This window comes from Mustela putorius, unplaced genomic scaffold (assembly GCF_011764305.1).
Source record: "Mustela putorius furo isolate JIRA1106 unplaced genomic scaffold, ASM1176430v1.1 tig00000179_pilon_pilon_pilon, whole genome shotgun sequence".
In the NCBI taxonomy this organism is placed as follows: domain Eukaryota; kingdom Metazoa; phylum Chordata; class Mammalia; order Carnivora; family Mustelidae; genus Mustela; species Mustela putorius.
In genome coordinates this window covers 12864859-12889958 of record NW_025421305.1, presented here as the reverse complement: position 1 = coordinate 12889958, position 25100 = coordinate 12864859, and the positions used below count along the sequence as shown (strand labels likewise).

The following is a 25100-nucleotide window of genomic DNA, read 5'->3' as shown; positions in this document are numbered from 1 at the left end:
CTGTTTTGTTTTATATTAAACTTGGGCTTCAAAGAAAAGTCCACTGAGAAACTTCACAAGGGAGCTGGTACAGTATGTCAGTGTCCTCAACATCATCTCCATGGTGAATGACAAAGATGACTCTGTACAATCATTTGCAGCAAACTTTCTTTTAAATTGAGCAAAATTCAGTGCAGTCAACACAAAGAACAATTTGCTGTGTACCAGACTTTGCTAAAATTCGAAGTAGCTGTAATTTCATCTATGTGAATACACACGTACATAGCTCACATAACACACTGAGGGCATCACTACCAGGGCAGAAAGATTCTCAAAGGTAAGACCTGTGTCTGATTTCTCTTTGTGTCCAAGTGTCTAGTAAGACCCAGTGCTCAGCAAACTCTTGAAAACATTTACTGAATGAATGAATGAACCAACAAACAAATGCAAAATGAGGACATGAAACCCCATCATGATGAAAAGAAGATTCTGGGGCTTATCTTGGATGAGAGATTTTATTCTTCTTCAGGAACTTTCTTTCTAAAAGCTATCGTTCTCTATGGAGAATCTGAGTAAATAAGTAGAGACAAAAAAAGACAGCTTAATGGCAGAGAAAAGGCCTGGCATGTGTCTTTTAAAGAGAAAAGTTAGGGAAGAATTGGTGATGTCCAAGATCATGAAACTGACCTTCAGGGGGCTTGACGTGGGGACCTGCCCCATAAAAGTCTTACTCCGGGTCACGCAGCTGCTTCTCTCAGCCGCCCTAAGTAGCAAACAAGACTACACAGCTCAGATGACCCCTTATGAGCTCCCACTTCAAATGTGCAGTCTCTAGCTCACAAAAACACAATGTTGGAAGGGACCACACTGATGAGCCAACATCCTGATTTTACAAAAGGAAAAAGGGAGTTTCAGACAAATGAAGTGACTTGCCCACACAGCTAGTAAGTAACTGGTCCGGGATGAGAACCAAGATCTCCAGGACCCGGGTCCAAAGTTGTGTCTAATTCGCCACACTCCCCTGCCTGAAATGAAAGGCTGACTCGCCGACTATTCCCGTCCAAAGCATCCAAGTATAAACAACCAGAAACAGACCACAGAGCTGTTCACCTGACACAGACGGCCAGTTCAGTTCAAAACTGAACCCTGTGGAGGCGCCTGGGTGGCTCAGCGGGTTAAGCCTCTGCCTTCGGCTCAGGTCATGATTTCAGGGTCCTGGGATCAACCCCCACATTGGGCTCTCTGCTCAGCAGCGAGCCTGCTTCCCCGTCTCTCTCTGCCTGCCTCTCTGCCTACTTGTGATCTCTCTCTCTGTCAAATAAATAAATAAAATCTTAAAAAAAAAAAAAAACTGAACACTGTGTTATGCCACTGCCGAAAAACACAAATTAAAAAATATTTCAGATCAATTACCTTCACAGAGAACACAGGAGATGTATTCTGGACTACTTTAAAAAAAAAATGAAATTTTCACTCCTGTTATTCAGGATGATACTACTTAAAGTTCTCTGGGGAAAATCTAGAAGTAAGTGACTCAAGAAGTTACACTTACTTTCATTTAGGAAATGCATAAAATAATAAACATCAGCATCCACTGCCACTAGCTGCGGACACCCCACCACACTGTCATTATTATTTACCTTTTTTTTTTTTTTTTTTTGCATGTCAGGCTTACAACCAAGGACTGGAGTGACAGATACTGTCATCTGAAGGACAGAGGAAAAGCCATCTGTCAGATGGCAGTTCTGTTTTAAGCTTATTTTGATAGCAAATAGGTAATTTTTTATGCTTTAGTCTAAAAACCTAGTTTCAAGGTCTCTGTCTCTGTTTCATGCCATTTGCTTTCAAGTTTTATTTGGAAGTTGGTCTTGTGCCCAGGTAGACTCATCTGGGAAGAGAGAGTACTGACATCAGGGCACGGGGCTCGTACTATTCCAATTCGCTAAATAAAGCCAGTTCCCTTATCTGCAAAAGTGAAACTCACTCCAGGATATTTTTCTTTTTCTAACACACCATTCCTCTGCCAAATGTGTTACCACAACTTAATTCTCAGTCTCTTGTTTGCATTTCCAAGAAATGTGTTTAATTACTCTAGGAGGGAAATGTAAGGCAGCTACTCAAACTGTTTACAAACCCTAAGTACAAGAGTTGCCTTATGGGGGGCACAGAGGGTGGGAGAGACAGAGAGGTCCCAGGAGCAGCTTTGCATCTCTGCTGATGGGTTTTCCTCACCAACACTCAGAATATAAAACTTCAGGGAAATGTTTCCATCAAACCCTTAATAATAGTAAGTGATTTCTTAAGACGACCTGCACAGAATACCATAGTTGGGCATGCGCTGGAAGAAAATACAATTGAAAAATATCCATTCTTGGGAACAAAAACATTCCTGAAACTCTCACGCTTGAAGTCTCTTTTATTCTGAGAAACAATAACACAAATGCAGGTCCCAGGACATATCAGCGAGGAAGGTCGGGACGACTGAACAGAAGGAAGATGAAACTGGGCTCTTACAAGGTGAAAATTGCTGTAGTTGTATCTTACACCCCCCAGCCATGGAAGCAGTGTTTTTATGAGTTAAGAACTAAATCATCAGAGCAAGAACTCAGGCTCGCTGCTACGCAGTGAACTGATCGGTATAGACGTGAGACCAGTATAGCCCTAAAGAGAACAGCACCCTGACAATTACATTTATAAGGACGTGTGGCCATGGAATGAGGTCAGCGTCCCTGAGGCCCAAATGCCAGACAGTAATTCTGAACTGGTTTTCTACATTATAATACAACTCCAACAGGATATTCTGAGTCACTGTCATCTCTTCTCAGGACAGAATGTTTTGATACTGCATGTGATATACAATTGAGTAGGTCCATCTTGTGTCATTATTCATCTTGAATGTCCTAATACCCTTCCTTCCTTTGAGTTTGGCAGCCCCCACCAGAGAGTGTTAATGCAATATTAAACAAGGATGCTGAAACAAGAAGACTCCACCAATTACTCATTTTCAAAGGAAAAAGAAAAAGGCCATTCAGAAAACATGACTCAAGGTAACATTCTAGATGTGATTGGAAAATGGCATCTATCACTAGAGATCAGATTTTATTAAGACTTTCTTTCTTAAATGTTTCCTTAGTCGTGGACGTTCTTCCCTCTAAGAACAGTTTGGTTTTATGAATTCAACATTCTTTTAAAGCTATTTTTTTTTTTTTTAAATTTTAGAGAGAGAAAGAGAGGGAGAGCAGGGGAGGAGCAGAGGGAGAGGGACAAGAAGACTCTGCACTGAATGGGGAGTCCGAAGTGGGACTTGATCTCACAACCCCGAGAATACAACCTGAGCCAAAACCAAGAGTCAGATGCTTAACCAAATGAGCCAGCCAGGTGTGCCATGAATTCAATTAAAAAAAAAAATGTTTTTCTGTAATGTCCGTTGACAGATGAATGGATAAAGAAGATGTGGTATAGATATATACAACAGAATATTACCCAGCAATCAAAAAGAATGAAATCCTGCCATTTGCAAGACATGGATGGAATTAGAGGGTATTATGCTAAGCAAAATTAGCCAATCAGAGAAAGACAAATACCGTATGATTTCACTCATATATGGAGTTTAAGAAACAAAACAGATGGGACGCCTGGGTGGCTCAGTTGGTTGGACGACTGCCTTCGGCTCAGGTCATGATCCTGGAGTCCCAGGATCGAGTCCCGCATCGGACTCCCAGCTCCATGGGGAGTCTGCTTCTATCTCTGACCTTCTCCTCGTTCATGCTCTCTCTCACGGTCTCTCTCTCAAGTAAATAAATAAAATCTTTAAAAAAAAAAAAAAAAGAAACAAAACAGATGAACATAGGGGAAGGGAAGGAAAAATAAAGCAAGATAAAAACAAAGAAGGAGGGGCGCCTGGGTGGCTCAGTTGGTTAAGTAACTGCCTTCAGCTCAGGTCATGATCCCGGACTCCCGGGATAGGGTCCGGCATCGGGCGCCCATTCCTGTGGGGAGTCTGCTTCTCCCTCTGACCTTCTTCCCTGGTATGCTCTCTCTTACTCACTCTCTCTCTCAAATAAATAAAATCTTAAAACAAAACAAACAAACCAAACCAAAACAAAACAAAACAAAAAGACGGAGGCAAATCATAAGAGACTCTTAACTATAGGAAACAAACTGAGAATTGCTGGGGGGTGGGGTAACTGGGTGATGAGCATTAAGGAAGGCACTTGATCTAATGAGCACTGGGAACTGATGAATCCCTAAATTCTACCCCTGAAACTAATGATATACTATATGTTACCTAAATTCAATTTAAATTAAAAGAAGTTTTTAAGAAGCCAGTCTACTTTTAGAGACCTCTAAAGTAGGGATAAAGGGAGACCTCCATCACCTGTGCTACACCAGCATTCTGCATTCTGATGTTTTATAGCTTGTCACATTTGTAGTTATTTCCATTACGCCCTTGCTTTTGGTATTCTTGCAAGTTTTAGGAGAAAAAATCCTTGCCGCCTTGTTTTCCACTGCACTCCGGTGCTCAGAACAGTGCCAGCAAATAAGTAACTATTGGTGGGGAGGAAAAAAAATATTCTCTGTACTATGATTTGTTTGGCAGATGTTTTTGACTTAAGTTTTATGATTTTGTTCAGTATCATCTCTAAACTCTTTTTATATTCCTCTTCTAGTCTTTCCCTAACAATTTCACCTCTCTGAAACCAGACAAAAGGACCCCAGAATTCAGTGATTGCTAACCATCGCACCACACTACTACCTCAAATGGCATAATTAATGAAGGCAGCATCACCAGATTAAAACGCACATAACCTAGCTCACCAAGAAAGGGTAGGCAGTATTTATGAAACAAAACAAACTGCTAATGTTTTTAATGCTGAAAAAGAATGTGTTTGCATGAAGCCATTTAAAAAAACCTGAGTGGGAAGTAGGAATTCATAAGACATTTAGGAATGTATCGGACTTGAGTAATCAATACTATGGTCACCTTACTTACCTTGCGCCTATAGGAATGCCTTCAGCTACAAGTCACAAAGAACCTATTTCAAAATGGCTTAAGCCAGGCCCTGTGTCAGAACCAATTAAATCAGATTCTCTGTGAGCACAGCCCAAGCATCTGAATTTAAAGCTCTCAGCAATTCTAAGGAAGAGCCAGGGTTGGGAAATCAAAACTCTGGCAAATCATGTTTTAGATTACGTACATAAAGCAATGGAAGGGAGAGGCCTGAGCAAAGCTGGGTTTTATTATCAAGGGAAAAATGACTGGGATGGGGGAGAGTGATGGCTAATGCAGAAGGAGCAGAAAGAGGTAACTAAAAATATAGAGGCTGATGGTTTGATTTAAAGGAAACCAAAAATCTGCTAATACCTATTATGACAATCTAAAACAGACTGCAATGTAATCTATTTGTAATCTACAAACCTGTAATGTACAATTTACAGGTTTCCACAGTTTTTCATTGGCTTTCACTAAACTATGCCACCTGTCACTGTACATATACACATATCCATTCCACCAGGAACATTTATAGTTACTTAATCATTCCATCATATGATTTCAATAGGTCAAAATGAAAGTGATTTCTTTAAATTTTGGGTCTTCAATAATTGAACAAGTACATCAACAACAAACTATATTGCCTGGGAGGTGAGTAGGATATATCACTGGCTTTCAGCAATTTACATGATCTACCAAGGTACACACATACACATATATTTACCCAGGGAGCCTCAGAAATAATCATCACATTGTGTGATTTCAAGAGGTCAAAATGAAAGTGTTTTCCTTAAATTTCAGTTCTTAACTGACCAAATGCATGAACAACAGAAAACACAGCCTTAAAGATAAGTAAGGGAACAGCTCTGTTATCTTCAAAACACTTAAGTGTTTTCTTGGAAATCATCTGCCTATCTAACAAGACCTACACACATAGTACAGAATTTTCCTTCTTCTATGACTTTGCATTGAAAAAAAAAAAAAAAAAACTAAGCCTGCTTAAAACGAACAGCTCCATCCGTATTTTGGCTACTGTGGACATTGTTGCTATAAACATTGGGGTGGGGAGCCTGGGTGGCTCAGTGGGTTAAGCCTCTGCCTTCAGCTTACGTCAAGATCTGGGATCAAGCCCCGGATCAAGCCCCGGATCGGGCACTCCGCTCAGCAGGAAGTCTGCTTCCCCCTCTGCCTGCCTTTCTGCCTACTTGTGATCTCTCTGTCAAATAAATAAATAAAATCTTAAAAAAAAAAAAATTGAGGTGCAGGTGCTCCTTTGGATCACTATGTTTGTATCATTTGGATAAATACCTAGTTGTGCAATTGCTGGGTGGTAGCGTAGCTCTCTTCTTAACTTTCTGAGGATCTTCCACACTGTTTTCCAGAGTCCCTGTACCAGATAGGCACTGGTGTTGCATGTAACAACCGATGAACCAACAGCAACACGTGAATCATGAAACTCTACCTCTCAAACTAACAATATGCTACACGTTAACTAACTGAATTTAAATTAAAAAAATAAACAGCCATATGTGAGCTATCCGTCTTCCCCAGAAAACACAAAGGTGAAAATCGAGTAGTTCTCAGACTGATCAAACGGGTCTTGTGCCAAGAGGGGGTGCCTCAAAATCAACACCTACAAGCCCATCTCTCTTAAGAAGTGGGAGTTTCAACAAAACCGTGAGCTCTTTTTAGGAATTTACACTTGGAGCCCATAATATAACAAGCCCAATACCAAAGCATTATGGTATAGCAAGTTCTTTCTTGCTTATATATATTTAAAACTGTGAGACAGAAAGATAAAACTAAACGAAGTTATTTTGCTCATTAATATGTTCACACCTTAATAAATATGCATATAAAATATACATTTTTATTGAAGGTACTCCCCTTAAAATGCAGGGTCTTCCTTCGTCTCTGGTCACCATCCCAGGGTATGTACTGAGCCTCCTAGTACTTAATGCCACAGACTACCATGGCAAATGAGGCCCTTGTACCTTTACTTCAGTAAGCCCTAGATCAGTGCCCAACAATAAAAATATGGTAAGCCATTTACGTAATTTTAAATTTTCAAGTAACCACATTTTTAAAAAAGGTAAAACTAAAAAACGGTAAAACTATTTTAATAATATATTTTACTTAATCTAACATAACCAAACTGTTACCATTTCAACATGTATTCAATATTTTTCTAATACTGAGTATTCAAAATCTGGTGTATGTTTTACATATATAGTACATCTTGATTTGGATGCTGAATTCCTCCTGAAAATACTTTTATGCTAATAAAATTAGCAGTTGATAAAGTAAAGTCACATACTCAAGTTCTCTAATCATGGATTGGAATATCAGTTTTAAAGTTTAAATTAAAATTAATTTAAATTAAATTAAATCCAATTCCTCATTTGTATCACCACATCTCAAGTGCTTTTTAGCCAAATGAGGCTACTGGGTAATGGGAGCTACTACTGCACAGCTCTGGTTACAGGAGCACGATGGTGCCGGGATGTCACACATGTGTTCTCCGGAAGGTCTGGTCCATATCCCAGCCCTCCTATGTCCCAAAGAGCCCAAGGAAAGGAGCTGTGTAGCTGAGTCCAAATAAGGCTCACTCCAGTGTGGGCAGGCTGAGAAAGTCTGGCTCTCCCAAGTCTAAATAGATGTTGTCTTAGAAGAGCCGTGGAGGACCTCACTAGGTGACAAGTGCCAAGCCTGGCTCTTAGATGCAAACTCGACTGAGGACATGAGAGCCAGAATCTTATCCTAATGCTTCCCAAACCAAGGTTATCCCAATCAGGAGCAAAAATCTAAGCATCCTGGACTCTACACCTCTACAGCTGTTTCAAACTTTGGTTGTAAAACTGTCTCCCAAATAACATTTTGAAGTTATGCCATCTCTTAAATAGGTATATTAACAGGATTAGCAAATTACACTCTATGTCACTTTTCTAATCCATTTCCAGATCCTACATGCCTAAATGTCCCAGTGTAATGGTTAGTGCAAATCATAGCAGATGAACACCTATCTGAAAAGATATTGTTATCACTTCTGGGGAGGGAGGTGTGGGTGAAGAGATTAATAAAATTTCACAGTTTTTTAAAGAAAAAATATAAATAGAATGACCATCTATTTTTTTTCTCAAATTAAAAAAAAAAAACAGGATTGTATGGTCTGAAGTAGGCTAGATAAATCAGTATTACCCTAGGAAAGTTGACTTTGAACAAAATAAGGTAGAAAAAATAGAGAAATGGATACAGTTAAGTGTTAAAAACAAGGTTTTAATGATTAACTTCTATAGCCATCCAAAGGGAGTGATGATTTTGGATTATCATTTCAAACTCTCTCCCAAATAATGCTGCACCAGAATTAAAAGTAAGGCCTAAGAGGTAAGCATTCCACTTCCTCCTCTTTTTCTTTTGTTTTATTTGACAATGGAGGCCATGAACAGTAAAAAAGAGAAGAACAAGGAAACAAAGACACTAGCTCGCAGATGTCTTGATGAATACAGCTCGTACAATACAAACACAACCTTTTCTCCTTTCTTCATGCATCTTCCTTCTAAAGGAAGAAGGAAGCTGTCAAGAGGGTCCTTAGGTAGCTGTGTGTATGCTCAACAACAGACAGTCAGATCACCTTCTCCCTCCTCAGGATTATTTCCCATTCATTCTCCTGACCTACCACTCCCCTCCCCACCTATGATAGGGTCTATGATCTAGGCCACCTATGATGGGTTAGATCTGGTCCCCTCCCCACCTAAGCGCAAAGTCCTCAACCTCTCCTACAGTGGACTCACCATTCTTTTAGTTTCTGGTTCTGTTACCCCCTAGGCTGTGAGCTCCTTGAGAAAGGGACCACATTTGTTGTGTTCAACATGTAAGCACATTTCCTAGCACAAAATCCTCTACCCAGGAGGTGTTCAATAAGTCTTTCTGATTGGATGATTTAGCTAGATTAGCTAGTTAATCTGAGACCCCCTTCTCATTCTGAAATTCTAGAACTCTCCATGAGACCTTCCTTAAGGGAACTCTTTCCCTTTCAAATAAAGAGCAAAGATGAGTCATCAAGTGTTTATAAAAATACATGATTTCTTTCCCTGTACCCTTAGTTGCCAGCTTTCTCAAAATGTAGTTTTTTATCAGAGGGACCATGCAGGGGTCAAAGTGGTTCCCAAACTTGGAGAAAACTGATGTTCAGTTCTTCTTTTTTTTTCCCAAAGATTTTATTTTTGGGGGCACCTGGGTGGCTCAGTGGGCTAAGACTCTGCCTTCGGCTCAGGTCATGATCTCGGGGTCCTGGGATTGAGCCCCATATCGGGCTCTCTGCTTGGTGGGGAGCCTTCTTCTCCCTCTCTCTGCCCGCCTCTCTGCCTACTTGTGATTTCTCTCTCTGTCAAATAAATAAATAAAATCTTAAAAAAAAAAAAGATTTCATTTATTTATTTGATAGACAAGAGATCAGAAGTAGGCAGAGAAGCAAGGCAGGCAGAGAGAGAGAGAGGAGGAAGCAGGCTCCCCACCGAGCAGAGAGGCTGATGTGGGGCTCGATCCCAGGACCCCGAGATCATGACTTGAGCTGAAGGCCGAGGCTTAACCCACTGAGCCACCCAGACACCCTGATGTTCACGTCTTGTTAGCAAAACCATCACCCTCTAAGGATGAGGAATGGAGAGGTTTTGTCCAAGGCAACAGCCCTGAAACTCCAGCCCAGAATAACGTCATGAAATGGGGAAGGCACACAGGCCTTGGGCCTCACGCTCATGGCCAAACGGGGAGCATGTGAAGGGCCTGACCTCAGCAGATGAAGTAGATTGAGGTAGCCCTCCATGTCCATTCTATGCAGGAATTACCAACCCCATTTTAAAGTGTGATGACAAGTTAAAGGTCATGAACAACTAACCTCAAGTCTCTGTGGATGTTAAGAAATGATTAGGAAGAGGCTGCTTCCACCTGGTTCACTCAACTGGTTCATTCAGTTCAGATCACACAATTACACACCACATACTTCCCTTCATGAGATGAGCAAGTGGGGGAAAGCCAAGTTTCTAGAAAAGGATTACATCGTTTTCTGACCATTTTGCTTAAAGGAGGGATGTATACCTTGCATTTACTTTCCTGAAGAATTACAGAAAATAAAAGCATGTTCATCAAATACTTATTATGAAAAGAATTTATAGCACTCTATGAAGCATTATTTCTTTTTTCCAGAATTTACTCCAATTGTGTGTTATGGTCTTTTCCTCAAACTGAGTAGAAATAAAAGTCAAAGTTACCCCAAATGACACAAGGCATTCTCAGTGGAAAATATGATCAGCCATAGACACACAATGTGTAAGTCTCTTTTTAATTCCAAAGCAAATCAGCTGTCCTGACGAGAGTACCGTCTTCCCTTTCTTCCCTCTGAGTTTGTACCACATCTGGAAAAGACATGGGGACGTGCCTGCACTTTTCTTCTGCCTTGTGACTGCTGTTAATGCAAGAGATCAGGAAACAAAACTGGATTTGGACTAGGGGAAATAAATGTCCACTGGGCTCTAAGTTCTAGTCACTCTGGAAAGGCACCCATGACCTATGACCCCCCCTTCACAAATCCCTGTTTTGATTGATTATACAGTGGGGTCACAGTGCATCCAATGGCACCTCCTAGCCCAGCCTTTGATCTCAGAGTGACCCATCACCTTTCAGCTCTGGCTATAAAACGAGTATCTCATGGAGAAGGAAGTCAAGACTGCGCTACAAGCAAAGAAAATACCCCACTTCAAAAGTAATTGGTAATTATTAATAGTATTAGAACTAAAGAGGTGCAACTGGGTGGCTCAGTCAGGTGAGCAACTGACTCTTGATTCTGGCTCAGGTCATGATCTCAGGGTCACGGGATCAAGTCCCACATAGGGCTCTGCACTCAAAAGGGAGTCTGCTTGAGATTCTCTTGCTCTCTCTGCACTTCCCCGCATTCCTCCGCTTGTGCATGTGTGTTCTTGCTTTCTCTCTCTAAAATAAATAATTTTTTTTTTTAAGGAGGGGAAAGGAAATAAAAAGATGCACTTAGTGCCAGAGATCCTTCTCCCAGAGCTGAAGATCATCACAGGGAGAACCTCACCTCTCCATTAACCATCTCTACCCTTCCCTACCCCACCCCTCACTTGTATGGAAGCTGTCCTCCTGGTTGGTAGGCAATAATGACGGTTACCTCCTTAAGGTGTCTTGGGTCCCAACATCTTATATTATGCTGTACATGGTACTGGCAAACTGGTATCACAATTTAAATGTTTTGCTTGGAGAGTAGAAATATTTCAAGGGAGGGGCTGGTTATCTCCAACAGAAAATACACCTAATGCTAAAGATGTTATTGAACAGTCTTGGTCTCAACCCCAGAGTTGCAACAGCTTGTACCTTCCTTTACCTGGGCATCTTTTCAGAATCCAGGCAGCATCTGCACATTCCACACACGCAGTCAGCTAAAACCAACTGAAATATGCATTATTTCTCTCAACTATTTCCACTGAAGGACAGTTGTGTGTATGTGTGTGCATGTGTGTTGCTGCTGAGTGTGTGCGGCAGTCAGCGTATGAGGGATCTTCTTCTGGTTACTTAAGAATATACAGAAATGAAAAGTTCTGTTGCCTGGCACCATTCAGGTCCAAGTATCTGGGTACCTGTAGCCCAACAGGAGTCAAGAAACAACAAATATCTGAAAGCAGACTGTATTAGTTTCCTACGGCTGGTATAACAAATCAGCACAAACTTGGAAGCCCAAAACAACAAAAATGTATCATCTTACAATTCAGAAGGCAGAACTGGGTCTTAAAAGGCTAAAATCTAGGAGTTGGCTGAGCTGGGTTCCTCCAAGAGGCTCATTTCTCACCTCGTCCAGCTTCAAGATACTGTCTGCATTCCTTGGCTAATGGCCCTGTGTCACTGACACCTTTTCTTCCATCCCGTCAATCACTTCTTCTCTGACTGATCCTCCCACTTCCTGTTTATAAGAATGCCTGTCATGGGGCGCCTGGGTGGCTCAGTGGGTTATGCCTCTGCCTTCAGCTCAGGTCATGATCCCAGGGTCCTGGGATTGAGCCCTGCATCAGGCTCTCTACTCAGCACAGAGCCTGCTTCCCCCACTCTCTCTCTGCCTGCCTCTCTGCCTACTTGTGATCTCTGTCTGTCAAATAAATAAATAAAATCTTAAAAAAAAAAAAAAAAAAGAATGCTGTCTTTATGTTAGACTCACAGGGAAAATCCAGGATAATCCCCCCACCTCCAGACCTCAAGATCCTTCATTCAATCACATCTGCAGACTCCTTTCTGCCATGTAAGGAAATGTATTCACAGATTACAGGGATCAGGACTTGGACATCTGTTGGGGGTGGGGAAAATTTTTTGACCTACCACACTAATGAATTACATTTTAAGTAACTGAAAATGGAAAAGCCTTTTGAAAATTGGGGTTTTCATTAAATACACACACACACACACACACACACTCAGCCTACTAATGGATCAAATTGGACTGAAGTCTTTCTGTTTCAATATTTTCATTACCTAAATTTGGTTACCCCAAACTCTTTCTAATAGGACAACTGGATTGTCCTATTAGATCCAGAAACACTGAGTGGGGCCTAATAGAATGTCTCGTAACATTTTCTGCATTTAGACAGATAGCCATCTCTTACATTCCTGGAGTCACTCAGCAGACAACCTCGATTATCAAGACAAATCTCAAATCCCCGAGGTAAGCAAAAATGGCAAATGGCAAGCCACTGTAGATGTCACTCCACAAATACTTACGTCTGGATACCTGCTAAGCACATGGCTCAGCACAGACACTAAGGGGACGGCCTAAAATAACAGAGGAATACGTCCATGAGAGGACAGGAAAGACAAAGAGGGGGGAAAAAGTTAAAATGTGGCAAATGCCACACCAGAAATACAAGAGCAATGTTTTGGAGTCGGAGCTGAGACAGGTCATCTAAGACAATGATATCACAGTAGAGGGGGCCCATGGGCTTGGTTTAAAACATACATAGAACTTTATATCAACCTCTCCAAAGAGAAGAAATAAAATGGATGGTGGTCTCCGGGCAAGAAAATCCTCACTCAGAATCTACTTATCACTCATGCATATTAAGTTTCCAAATAAAATAGCTTTGTTTTTTAATTATAAAAAATTTTCATCTTTGTTTAAAAAAAAGTCCCAGTTTACAGAAAAGCACAAAAACAAATATCTTTCCTAAATCCCACCAGTCACAAAAAAGGTACCCACTCATCCAGACATCTCTCTTCAAAACTATAAACAAAATATGCATCCTTCCAAGAGATCTGGGATTTCTTGGTTCACCACAAAAATGAATGCAGCAACGTGAGACAGGGGAGAAAGGAAATGCTATTATAAATATCACCAGTGAAGGGAGCAAAAACTGAGAACTGACAAGGAGGAAGGATACCAAAAAGTGACAAAATCAGGCCTATGCTCTGAAGAGGTCTGTCACACTGGAGTTTTGTGTAACTAAGAGCAAAGCGTTCAACACTTCATAGCAGCAAAGGGCAACTATGTATTGGGCCACAAACACTGATGATCAGAAGATAATGAGGCAGAAGAGCAAACTGAGAAAAGGTTAAAGTAGGTTCCACAACATCAATTTAGACCTCAGAAGGTAAAGTATTTCAGAATGACTGCCACCAAAAAACTGTTAAAATTAGAATTGGGGAACGTAAAGGAATATTTCAATTACCTGAAAAGTTAAACCATCCTGAACTCCTTTTTTCTTCAGCAGCTGGGAGAAAGTTCTGCTCTGCAGCTTAGCAACTCAGTTCCTTCCCACTCACGGCTTCTCCACTAACTCTGCTGTGTGACTCTGGAGAAGTCACTTCACATCTCTGAGTCTCCACTTCTTCCAGTGAGGCTAAGTGTTGAACTAGATCAAATCTCCTCATTTCAGCATCTTCGATTTTATAAGGAATGGTCCCTAGTGAGCCTAAAGTAAGAATCCCAATCACATCTCTCAGTCATTATCACAAATTACAAGCTTGGGTGTTGGCCTTATGACCAGAAATGTAACATTTTTAGACAGCAAAGAAACTGAATGAAAAGAGAAAACTAAAAATCAAAACTATTCAAATCTCTCCACAAGGAATTTATCACATGAAGAAATACCCGACTTCCCCTATCAGGATGTTTAGAAATCCCAGTCAAGAACGCCCAGTAAAAATATTTACAGGCACATGAGGATAAAAAAATATGCTAAGATTTTTAAGAAAAGGGAGGGGGAGGGGAGGATAGAAAGGAATGGGAGGAGGAGAAAGAAGAGGAGGAGTTTCCCCTCCCCCTCAGCACACAGAGTCTGTGGAGTCTCTAAACAGAAAAGACTTCACAATTTCTGTACCTCTGCTCTCGAAGCACACAAGCATGTTTCCAAGTGGAGAGCAATGGATAAAAAGCACAAGACTGCTGTAAAATAAATACATAAAGTAGCATGGAAAGAACACATTATTGTTCAAGAGTCAGGAAGCTCTGGAGCCCAGCCCAGGAAAACACTCTGTAACCTAAGGTGTGCCCTTCCAAGTCTTGGTCTATTTGTTTATAAAGGACGCAGAGAGATAATTCCAGACAAGTGTGTTTTAATGTCAACCCAACTTTTCTTGGAGAAAAACTGTTTTAAATCCAGGATAGTTAAAATTTGGAATGGGTAGGTGAAGATCTCTCTTTCAACACACTTCTAAGGACTGCCCCATGTTAACTAGATTGTCTTTCCTGACTTAGGACTTAACAGGTCAACTTCTTGAGGAATCAGCACCGTGACCTAATTGCCTGCCACTCAACCCAACATTTTTCTCATTCATCTGAGTTTTTCCTCACACCTCAGCTGATATCCAGAATGGCCCAGAACACTGTTGTTTGCACCTTTCCCTCTCCTCAGTGCAATAGGACTAAAAGTGTTTGCCTGTTGCTAATTTGACAATGGTCGGCACACAGTCTGGCTCCTCAGAGTCAGGGCTGAAAACTGTGGACAGTGTGGGATGAGATGAAAATACTTTGAGCACACTAGCTCAAAGCGCATCACAAATTCCCACCAGACCGTTCTGGTGCAGCTCAGTCCTTGGATCGTGAAAAAAAGAGAAAAAGAGAAATCTTGGAGGAAGTCAGAGGCTGAAGGCTCAAGCAACAAGACTCAAGCAACAACAATTGCTCTGTTCTAGCAATAGTTCATGCTTATGCAATATCAGGAAGGAGAAAAGGCAGACAAATTTAACTCATGCATATGGGAAATCCACACAACACAAAAAATTCATGAGAGTTAGATTTGAAATTCAAATAAATAACCAATAATTTTTCCGTGTAATTATGTCCTAAATATTGTATGGGAGATACACTAAAACATTATTTCTTATTTATCTGAAATTCATATTTAACTCTTGCACAGGAGATACCTATACCAAAAAGAAATAATTTTTATGTAAAATTCAAATGTCATGTACTTTTTAAAAAGATTTTTATTTATTTATGTACTTATTTGAGAGAGAGACAGAGACAGAGACAGAGAGAGAGTCTTAAGCAGACCCAGCTCTGAGTGCAGAGTCTTAGCTGGGTTCAATCCCGGGACCCTGAAATCATGACCTGAGCCAAAACCAAGAACCAGGCACTTAACTGACTGAGCCACCCAGGAGCCTGAGAGCCCTGTACTTTTACTTGCTAAGTCTGACAAACCCCATCCATAGCTGTTCTAATATTCTTTCATGGTACTCTATGACACAAGGAAAAATTTAATTGAAGCCAACAAAACAAAGTGGGGGTGGATGATGGGCAAGCTAATTTTAAAAGGAAAGTTTAACAATATTAAGGCAAAATGATTTTAGGGACTATCACTATACCTCCAAATATCTGTATATCATTGTAATTAAAGGGTTTATTATCACTATTTGAAACAGAGTCATTGGAGTCTGAACACAACCTCCTGCATAGTACACTTAGACCATTAAAGCATCTGATTTTAAAAGGTGAGGGTTAAGATTAAAACGTGTTTTTAAATGCTCAAAACTCACAATACTTAGTTTCTAATAGCATTACATTGTCCAAGATACATATAATTTTCAATTTATTAATGGCATTCGTGTACGTATCTATAATTTTCCACTTAAACTACACACAGGAACTCTCCCCCAGTTCTTTTCTACTAGACACAGAACACCTCTGCAGACACCAGCTCTGGAAACAACACATTTGGGTTATGTAAGGAGGCCTGCTGACAGAAAGAGAATGGAGCTGGCTGAAGATTTCAGGGAAGACCTGAGTCAGGGTCAGGCGGAGGAAACTGGACAGCTTCCTGATACCTCAGATCTCCACAGTGTGGCTTTGTTACTCCCATAGTGATCAGACACACCCGTGCTCCAAATATAATGCCATGCCAGAAAGAAGTGATCTGGAGACTGTCCATATCTCTGAGCATAAAATGAAGAAGATCAGGGTAACTGCAACAGGCAGTTACTTAAAAGATGGAGCCACAAAATGCAGTCATTTTATTATAAAAATACCATGTATTCGGTATGTATTGCCATGTATTCGGCAAAAAATAAACTTATTTAATGTATTTCCCTTTTTTTGTGGTTAATCTTAAGTACTGAACAAAGGCTATCAAAACCACTGTGACCATGGAAAACTTCAGAAAACATATAGCTGGAAGGGGATCAAAAGCAATAAGCCCCCCTTTTAAAGATTCTATTTATTTGAGAGAGAAAAAGAGAAAGAGAGCGCCCACACATGCACACATGCATGTGAGCCGGGGAAGAGGCAGAGCGGGAGGGAGAGGAAGGGGAACAGAATCTCAAGCCGAACTCCACGCTGAGCGCTGAGCCTGATGTGGGGCTTGATGCGGGACCCGATCTCATGACCCTGAGATCATTAGCTGAGCCGAAACCAAGAGTTGGAGGCGTAAATAACTGAGCCACCCAGGCACCACGAAAGCAATGTCCTTTGATTAGGAAAAAATGACATTGAGCATTTTCTGGGCACAAGCCCTTGTGCTAAGAGCTTTACATAAATTTACCTCATTTGATCCTCACCACACCCCTGTAAGCTAAAAAAAAAAAAAAAACCAAAACACTCTTGATTATTTAATGCCATGGGAAGACTAAGTCTGCAGGAAGTTAAGTAGGTTGTCTAAGGTTACAGAGACAAGTAAACTGAAGGGGAATAATTTAGATCCACTATAGAATAATCCAGAACCAGTCCTCTTAATCCTATGGGCACTCTATTCCAGATTAAATGACACATGTTCTGGGTGGTGATATAGCACTACCACTGTCACAGTAAGGCACAACAAAAATGCACTTAAATCTCTCTGGGTCTCAGTCATACTACAAAGCTAGATCCTCTGCAAAGACCTTTCCACCTTCAAAATTCAAGGCTCTTTTTAATTTGAATGAAGGATTCCTCAGGGCCAACTATTCTTAGCTTAGGAATGGGCAGGTTAAGTGGCTTCCTCAATACATGGATAGAATGAGATTCAAATTCTGATCTTTTGAATCCACATCCCATGTAACCACTATTAAACTAAGCCAGATCCATGATCTCTAATTTATATGACAATGCCGTAAGTAAGGGAGACACAGAAACATCCAGGTTACAACAGACGAGGTATTCATTCTCAGGTTTACCAAAACAGGCTCTTTCCTCCCAATAAAAAAGAAAGTAGCTGAAAAACTTGGGCTCATTAGCTGATTTCCAGAGTTAGGCAGCAGTGTTGACACCAGGATGCCAGCCAAGCTCATGTTCCCAACACCCCAGGCACTGGTGACCTTGCAGAGAGACCTGTCACCCACAAAACGTCCCCTGGTCCTGCAGGATCTTCCCAGAGGCAAAGAAACTCAGCAGGACTGGCCTTGGCAGGTCGGGGGCAGCCGGCCACCTAAACATGGTCCTGGAACTCCTTGTTAACCTAGGAATCAAATACTTTCATGGTTTTGTGACATTTCAGGGGGAACCAAACCCCATCTGGACTTAAAAGGATTGGAGAAGAAAATTCAGATTGCCAGAGGACATTAAAGCAATCTTAGGTGATATTTAAAAGCCAGCTAAAGCCCCTCTTTCCCTCTGATCAATTAGATCATTGCTAATCATCCCCTGTATTCATTTTTTAAAATTCTGTCATCTTACTTTTCCTTAATTTAAAGAATCTTTTCACCAGCTTGCCACAAACATAAACTTTTACCTCTGGGCGGTCTCCACCTCCCAGGACAGTTACCGCCCAGGTCATTCCAGACAGTCTGTTTATCTCTTGCTGGATAAAACTATGTTCTCTGTAGGAAGGAAGAAAAGGCACTGCAGAAAAGAAGAGGGACAATTAAAGGGCTCTACCAGACCTAAGGCTAATGCATTTTCTCCACACATTGTGTGAGTACCTGTGGGAAAGAGAGAAAAAGGGAATCAGAGCCTCCCCTCAAAGCATGCGCTAGGTGGGTGACAGGATGCTATTCCTATGCTTTTAATGCATGAACCTATGCTTTTAAGGGACGGGGTGGGCTGCTGGGCGATTTCCATCCTGCTGAGACTTCCTTTGTGAGCAACCTCTCCCTCCACACACTATGGAACCTTCTGTCTGCTCCCACCCTCCAAGGAGCAGCAGTGCAGGTAAAATTCAATAGCAACTTGAGCCAGCATGACTTTAGCGATCAAACTGCTTTAACATGGGACAGAATCCCCAGCAACGGGCAATCAGTCAAAAGCAGAAAAGTTGACTATCGTGACAGAACACACAAACACACAAAAGGAAATATATATCCTTAGCGAGAACTATTATACTCCTTACAAGTACTTTAAGTTCAGTTGTGCGTCTGTATATGTATTTGTGAAACTGGCTAGGATGTAAAGTGTATGTCTTACTGGGGGTCATGATTTTAAAAGCTTAGAAAACACTCTCTAGGGGCGCCTGGGTGGCTCAGTGGTTAAGCCACTGCCTTCGGCTCGGGTCATGATCTCGGGGTCCTGGGATCGAGTCCCACATCGGGCTCTCTGCTCAGCAGGGAGCCTGCTTCCTCCTCTCTCTCTCTCTCTGCCTGCCTCTCTGCCTGCTTGTGATTTCTCTCTGTCAGGTAAATAAATAAAATCTTTAAAAAAAAAAAAAAAAAAAGAAAGAAAACACTCTCTAGGCTCAGTAGTAAACTCAGTTTAAGGGAATAGCAGCAAAGGGAGAAGCAATAAGGATGGTGACCCGAGGAAAGGCGAACAAAAATGAATAAAAATAAATACTTCCTTGGAAGGGCTGATCCTGCAATTCATGGTCTTGAATCCCAACTCTGTTATCCTTGGCACGAAGTAATCCAACTATCTGGGAAAACTACTGCAAAACACCTGAAAGATTTCAAATGCAACTGTTCAGAAGGCATTTCCAAAAAAAAAAAAAAAAAAAAAAAACCCAAAGAAGGACACCTGGGTGGCTCAGTGGGTTGGGCCTCTGCTCAGGTCATGATCTCAAGGTCCTGGGATCGAGTCCTGCATCGGGCTCTCTGCTCAGCAGGAAGCCTGCTTCCTCCTCTCTCTCTGCCTGCCTCTCTGCCTACCTGTATCTCGCTCTCTGTCAAATAAATAAATATAATCTTAAAAAAGAAAGAAAGAAACCCAAAGAACATCAAGATTTGAAAGACAGAAAGCTGCATTCCCAAACCCTAAAGACATTACTAGGATAAAAATGTTGATATTTTTGTGTTCAAAAGCCTGGCCCACATAGTTAAAGCACATCGCAAAGCCTAAAGATGGCCTTAGACACTACAAAGGCAAAATGTCACCCAGGCAAGGCCCTGGCGTGAGGTAATAGAATAGGATCATTTTCCTTTAAAGGACTAACACATTTAACATTCAACATAACAAGCACATTTAACACTGGGTAACATTTAATATCCAGAACATACAAAGAAGAATCACAACTCAACAACAATAAAACCACACAATTAAAAAACAGGCAAAAAACTGAAGTAGACATTTCTCCCAAGATACTATACAAACGGCCAAGAAGCCCATGAAGAAATGCTCAACATCACTAATTATTAGGAAAATGAGAATCAGCACCACAGTGAGATCCCTTACACCCATGAGAACTACTATCAAAAATGAGGCAACAACAGAAAATAACCAGTGTTGGCAAGGATGTGGAGAAACTGGAACCCGTGGGCACTGTTGGTGGGAATGTAAAATGGCACGGCTGCCATGGAACTCAGCACAGTGGTTCCTCAAAAAGTTAAAAATAGAATTACCATATGATTCAGCAATCCCACTTCTGGGTATATACCCAAAGAATTGAAAGCAGGGACTCAAACATATTTTTATGCCCGCATTCACAGCAGCATTGTTCACAACTGCCAAGAGATGGAAACTACCCAAGTGTCCACCCACAGATAAATGGATAAGCAAAATGTGATATATACATTCAAGGGAATAGTATTCGGTTTTTAAAAGGATGGAAATTTTGCTATATATGCTACAACCTGGATGAACTTTGAAGACATGATACGCTAAGTGAAAGAAGCCAGTCCCCAAAAGATGAACACTGAATGATTCCACTGATAAGAATTTTGGAGCGTAGTCAAATTCATGCATAACAAAGTAGAATGGTGGTTTCCAAGATCTGGGAGCAGGGAGAATAGGGTCCAAAATTTCGGTTTTGCAAGATGTAAAGAGTTGTGGAGACTGGCTGCCCAGCAGCACGAATATATTGGACACTACTACTGAACGGAACAGTTAAAGTGGATAAGGTAATACATTTTATGTGTACTTTTCCACAATTTAAAAAATACACACATACACACACATACACACACACACCGACCAGTGTTTTGTTCTGGGGTGTAGACCACAGCGCCACCCACGGCTCTGTAAGCAGAGGACAGCTTGTTAAGAGCTGAACCATAGGCTTTGCAACAGCAGACATTTCTCTTCCTGAAAGCCCATCCCGGAAGTCCCGACACGTTAATTCACTGTCCAAAAACAGCCTCCCCAAACCATTTCCTCAAAACACAGAACAAGGCTGTTCTGTTTGTGTCCTTTCCTTTTTCAGGGGGTGCAATGGGGTGGTGCGTGGGGTGTGAAACTACAAAAGGAAAAGTTGTAGGGAGTATGGAAAGGGACTTTTTCCCTTTTCCCTTGAATTTTCTGAAACTGGACTTTTTCTTGAGCCTGTAGAATATCATCCATTTGGAGGCAGAAGTTTTCTCTAAATCTGCACCATCCCCACCCCCCTCCCCGAGGGCCAAGTTCCTGGGCTGCCTATTTTTATATTGATTGTATGCTGAACTGGGACATGCAGGCTACAAGAGCACCAGAGAAAAACCACCCCCAGGTGGCCTGAAAGAGGCCATTTTACATATAAAAAAGTGGTGTTTCTGGAACTTGTGGAGAAAAAAGAACACAATACATGGGCTTACTCTGAAACGGCCTCAGAAACTGTGAAGTTTAAATTCTGCTACATTTTGCTAGATGTGTGGTTCCTGACCGGCACACCATTACATTTCCACACTGGTAATGACAGACCAACCCACCCCCCACCAAAGTTTCCCAGAACTTCCTGTCCTGACAGTGACGTACTATGGTTGAAACATCTAGCTATGCTCTCGGAAATGTTAGAGAAAACAGGTGGGATGGATGGAAAGGAGCTCCCACGTATGGTTGATCTTCATAATTTGTGGTAATTCTGTCCTACAAAGTCACCTTTAGCAAATACCAAAGTACTGTTACTATTGAACATACAGGGTTAGGGTCCTTGCATACCTCCAGTCACATTTTAGTCAACCCATCAATACATGACCTTGTTTTTGTGTTTCTGTTCCAGAACGTCTTATTTGGGGCACCAGGATGGCTCAGTCAGTTGGGCATCTGACTCTCAATTTCGGCTCACATCATGATCTCAAGAGTCCTGAGATGGAGTCCTGGGTCGAGCTCTGCACTCAGCGAGGAGTCACTTGAGATTTCTTTCCTCTCGCTCCTTCTCCCTCTGCTCCTCCTGCCCCCCGCACTCATGTACTCTCTCTCAAAATAAATAAGTCTTTAAAAACTAATGAATAGTAACAAAAATAAAACTCCATAGTTGATATAGGTTGTTGATCCATTAGTACTGCACCCATAGTATAGGAACTATAAACTCATACCCGAACAAAGCTGCCTAACATATACATTTTCTTGAAAAGACACACCACACCTTACTTTAAAAATTTTTTTTTTAATTCCAGTTAGTTAACATAGAGTGTAATATTAGTTTCAGGTATGAAATACAGTGATTCAACACTTATAAAGATCACCTGCTGCTCATCACTTGTGCCCTCCTTAATCCCCATCACCTGTATCACCTATCGCTCCACCCTTCCCCTCCCCAGTAACCATCAGTTTCTTCTCTATAGTTAAGAATCTGTCTCTTGGTTTGCCTCTCTCTCTTTTTCTTCCCTTTCCTTGTTTCTTTTGCTTCTTAAATTCTACATAGGAGTGAGATCATATGGTATTTGTCTGTCTCTGACTGACTTATTTCAGTTAGCATAATGCTCTCTAACTCCATACAGGTCATTGCCAATAGCAAGATTTCATTTTTTATTATGGCTGAGTAATTTTCCATTGTATATAAACATATGCCACATCTTTATCCATTCGTCAGTCGATGGACACTTGGGCTGCTTCCCTAATTTGGCTATTGTAAATAATGTCGTTCTAAATATGGGGGTGCATGTATCCCTTTAAATTAGTATTTTTGTATTCTTTGGGTCTTACACTTAGAACACTAGGCAGCACTTTAGCACTAGCTGGGAGCACTTTTTTTTTTAACATCTTAATTTTATTTTATTTTTGTCAGTGTTCCAAGATTCATTGTTTATGCACCACACCCAGTGCTCCATGCAATATGTGCCCTCCATAATACCCACCACCAGGCTCATCATTTTAAATAGTGACATCACTAAAAAAAAAAAAAAAACACAGAAACTGCAAAAAGGGTGGCCCAACTGTAAAGGACACAACATGAGAGCTGAAGCAAGAAGCTGAAGCATCGCCTAGTCCAACCTCAACCTTTAGCATCTCAAATTTTCTACCATCCCTACACATGCCCACAAATGACCACAGAAGTACCATGGGTACTGATTGGCTTCATACAGGGGTTACAGATGAGCCTCAGCAAGTGGGAAAATTCACAAAAACAGAAGCCACAAGTGATGAAGATCTACTGCCTTCGCTGACTTGGGAACTTTCCCACACTTAAGCTTATGATAATAAATACAAAATCTATTCAAACCTATTAGTAGTGACCCTTTTAAAAGCCATTTGAAAATTCCAGTGTTTTGAGCTGCACACACAGGGCACAAGTCACTGGCTGCTGGGGGCAGGGGAAATGCTCCTCTTGCTCCCCAAATTCAGAAGCCCAAGCACTAGGCAAGTCACTGACCACCACAGACCCAGCAGTCTTGACTACCAGCACCAACCACTACATCTCTGTGACTTTGATCCAACAAACGGCCACTGGTCTACCCACGATGGGATTTCCCACAGTCTCCAGAAGGCACTTCCTCAAATCGTCCCCTTTCAAGTCTCATCTGAATGTAATTTGCAGTTAGAATTCATGGGCATTCTTTCACACTCTAACAAAGAGGTCTCTGTGCTTCTGCACATTTCATTTCCATATATATGCTAAAGATAAAATTCGAAATTGAAAAAATGCCCTACTTTTTCCCATTTACCATATCCATGGCAACACCAGGTGCACTACAAAAAAAGGGAAATGTGCCAGACGTAACGCAACTGCTATAAGATCCTTACACAGTAACAAATTATTTTTTATCTCTCTGGAGAAGTCAAGACGCTGATTTACCATCACTGTCTGAGACTGGACCAAATCATGCCACCTCCTCCAGGCAGAAAACATTTAGGGGCACACAGAAGAGGCACCAGGTACCCTGGGAGTTCATCAGATCACAACACTTCTTCAGAACTGCAGGAAAGTTCAAGATTCACTCTTTTACAATCAAAGAGATAAGCACTTGAGATGTGCCTGCTTTTAAGGAAGGAGCCTTTTTTTTTTCTTTTCTTTTTGGCTCCCTCCTCAGTCACAGCCAGACCGTTTTCAGCCCCCACCTCCTTGCCACTCTCCGACTAACATAGGAAACCCTGTTCCCTAACACTTCTGCTTTTTAAAAGTCTCAAAACTGGCTACCTTCTCAAAGACTTTTTGACATCACAACTAAAAAAGCTTTGGAGCACTAAAGTTGTGATTTACTGTGTTTAACTGTCATGCTATGCTCACCACTGATAACTCTTTATCCTCCCTTTCCTACACGAAATAGTCAAAGAAAAAACGTCAAGCCATGTTTTGATTTCACATGGCTGATTCTGCTCTATGCCCGTCGCCAGCAAAAGTCCGTGTCTGGGCTGGCCGGTATGTGCCTAGGGCCTTTCCTGTTCTTTTCGTTTCCTTGAGTCAATTCCTGTCAGGTGCGAATGCTCCAGAGTTACAGAATTAGGACACAGGAACTCACCCTGAGTCATAGCTGGAACCCATCTTCTCTTCTGAGCTCACAATGAAAAACAAACGAAATCTAAAACTACACTGAAAACAAAAAGGCAGGTGGAAGTTTAAAGTGCAGATGTGGCTGTGGCCAGAGCTAGGTATGATCAGGCGGAACAGATGTCAGTAATAAGCCTAGGAGAGCTACAAAGGTTAGTTTGTATCCATCTCCAGTCCTAAGTGAAGAGGCTGATAAGAACACAAAGCCACATGGCACCTGCTCTGCTACCCATTCTGCATATGCAATCAGGGCATACAACCTGGAGGAGAATCCGAAAATGGTCTGGGAGGGCAAAGCAGGTCTGGCCCATTAGTGGCGAGGAAGTGGGTCTAGGACCTGATGAGGGCAGCTTTATAGTTTATAGGCAGCACGATCAGTGAAGCTGGCACCGGGCCCATTCATCCTCTTGGCTCCCCAGAGAGAGAAAAAGCGTCACCCACAGTTGCATTTGTTCCAGTCTGCCATAAAGGAATATGGCTCTTGAAAGAGTCTGGGGCCAGAAATAATAGGAAGTTAAACCCTACTGTGACCAAGGAAAAAGCAAATCTAGTGATCATCATGAAGCTGGGAACTAACTAAGGTCTGTAAAATCAGAATAAGGTAGGAGAAAATC

General features: G+C 41.4%; 1 protein-coding gene across 6 annotated transcripts in view; it reads right to left on the bottom strand.

Annotated features, from left to right (window-relative positions):
* Positions 1 to 25100, bottom strand: part of LRCH1 (leucine rich repeats and calponin homology domain containing 1) — a 196400-nt gene that overhangs the window by 130422 nt on the left and 40878 nt on the right. Inside the window, exon 1 of one of the 6 annotated variants that reach the window (XM_045076664.1) lies at positions 18169 to 18895. The exons of 4 other annotated variants lie outside the window; for them this stretch is intronic. The gene's annotated coding sequence lies outside the window, so the exon portion shown is untranslated. Of the gene's footprint in view, positions 1 to 13695; positions 14110 to 18168; positions 18896 to 25100 lie in introns of those variants that run through there. One more of the 6 variants, XM_045076663.1, reaches the window with a different exon arrangement.